The sequence below is a fragment of the Pyxicephalus adspersus genome, chromosome 4, assembly GCF_032062135.1.
Source record: "Pyxicephalus adspersus chromosome 4, UCB_Pads_2.0, whole genome shotgun sequence".
NCBI classification, from domain to species: Eukaryota; Metazoa; Chordata; class Amphibia; order Anura; family Pyxicephalidae; genus Pyxicephalus; species Pyxicephalus adspersus.
The window spans coordinates 52,291,234-52,293,819 of record NC_092861.1 but is presented as its reverse complement, the minus strand read 5'-3'; positions in this window follow the sequence as shown (position 1 = coordinate 52,293,819).

The following is a 2,586-nucleotide window of genomic DNA, read 5'->3' as shown; positions in this document are numbered from 1 at the left end:
ATATTTTTTTAAAGCAAAATGTCACCAATTAATTAAAAATAGAATTTCCTTTGAACTAAAAAAAAGTTTTGCAAGAATACATACATTTATCCTAGGACAAAGAAAGCCATGTTCTCCAAATGATGGAGTTCATTGCGATTCAATATCATTCAGTCCTCTTCTTGTGAGCCCATGCTGTCATGAACACACCCTATAGACCCGGATAGTATTGCAGCACACAACACTACTCACACATCATTAGATAATGACTGCCCACTGCTGCTGCCGATGCAGAAGACAGGGGGCTCATAATCACTGTGGACTGGTCAGAAAACATCTGGAACTCATTGGGTTATGCCTGGTGAAATTCAATGTCCCCGGGTGGTGATATGGGGTCCTACATTTCTTATAACAGTTATTTGTCTAACGTGGCTGGAATATGAGATAGGCTTATTTAATATACCACATACATACACCTTAAAGATTATTCTAAGTGTGGTATTTAAAGGATTTGTGTATTTTTAGTGTTGCCTTTAAAGTTATATGAAAATACCCTGTCCCCTCTGAGCATAATTTACATGTGGTAAGATTTTTGGCATTCATGCATGTCCCCTACGCCTTTTTTTCTTTTTACTTATTTCTTTTTTAGTAGTTTTCCTATTATTTATAAACATCACCAGAATTTGACTCCTATAGACTTCAACAGACTTCACCCTAAACCTTAATGAGGTTTTGCCAAACCCTTGATGAGCCAGGTTTAACAACATATTATATTAGTAGATAAGAGTGGTCAAAAAGTATTATGTATTACGGCACATGGTACTAAAATCAAAACCTAACATAAAAGTAAAGCAGGAATATTATCAGAAGTCCAACAAGTCACAAGTCAGTGTATACCTGTCACCACCCAGACAACCATATAATCCGATTTATGGTGTTACAGCCATGGATAAAAATCAAAATATAACTGAACAATATAAAAATAATGCAAACATTTAACATATAGATCTAAAGATATGTATAAAAATAGCCAAGCAGTCATACAAACTTTTTAGAGCATTGCACTATATAGGTGAAAATAACCTTTGGAGGTATAAATCCACATCTGTCATTGTGACACTAAATGTTAAGAAATAAACATTTCAGTGCCAGTAAACAAAATAACAGAACTAAATTATATAGGCTATTGATCGAGTGTTGCTATTTATTCTTTACCTGGCACAGCCAGGTCTTAAAAATCCCATTAAGAAGAGCAGGGTAAAATATATGTGTTAGGGAATATGGCTCTGTTAATCCATTTCTGTACAAGCTCTTGTGAAAGTATGTTTTTTTGCAGGTAAAAGGAGTCCAGCTGATACTCAGATCCTCTCTCTTTACAAGCAGACCAGGCTCCAGGGGACATTGTTCATTCTCTAGGAATCCTCTAATGCAGTGCATTAGTATTATACAAGGAGGCCACTAACAAACAAAAGACTCGTCTCTTATGTATTTGAAAGTACAAGAATTGCTTGGGGAAAGAAAATATCAATTCATTTATGTGAAGCTAATATTTTCGATTTGCTTTCTGATACAGAAAACCCTTGTAACAGCGAGATAAGACGCATAATATCTCAGACAACAAATACCATTTGTTGTCTAAGTGCCACAGCTATAAAGATACAAAATGATGCAATCGAAACATTTCGCACGTTATGTACGTTTTACTAGTTTAAGAAATAACTATAAAAAAAATAAATGAATAAATCAATCAGATGCACCAAATGGAATGGTAGTCCATTGCATGTTACCAATAGATAGATTTCAGTACTCTGTCTAAGGTTTTTCCCAGTTATAATACATGTAGCGCTAAAAGGTTACATTTCACTCCTATATAAGAACTTTGTTTACTTAGATAGGAAAACTGTATTTGTATTGATCTATATATTCTTATGTACGCCAACTTGTAGTTATGTTCTCACAGTCTGGGTTGGAAATTACTTTGGAAACAGGAAAAATGGAAACAGAAGTCCTAAACCAGCCTCCATGGCTTACCTTGCACGCGTGCACACGCACACACACACATATATATATATATATATATATATATATATAGATATTTCATTTAAAATTAATTGTGGTAATATACAGAGCGGCTCTTTTAGCACAAAACAAACCTAGCATGACATAAAACCTTTTATTTAATTTACTAAAACATATACTTATTAGAAAAATAATTGGTAAAAAAAACCCATGGCAATGTTAGCCATGACTTTATAAAATACTCTCACTACTACAGAGTCCAAGATTTAGGTCAGTACTGTACTTATGGTCTTACCCAACGCGTTTCATGCTAAACGGGCTTATTAGAAATTACATTAATGATAATATAGAATAGAATTTCCACAGTATTCTTACAATTTTGACAGTTTCAAAATAAGCAAATTCATCCAAATCAAAAAAAAAGGGGGAATGGCTCGATTGGAGATTCTACAATTTGAATTTGTAGAAATCATTTCTGAAATTGTAGAATCTCCAATCGAGCCATTTGCCCATTTTTGTGACTTTTTCTGGGATGAATGCACACTCCCACCTTTCTCTCGTGAGGTCAATATACCGAGTAAGTCAAGA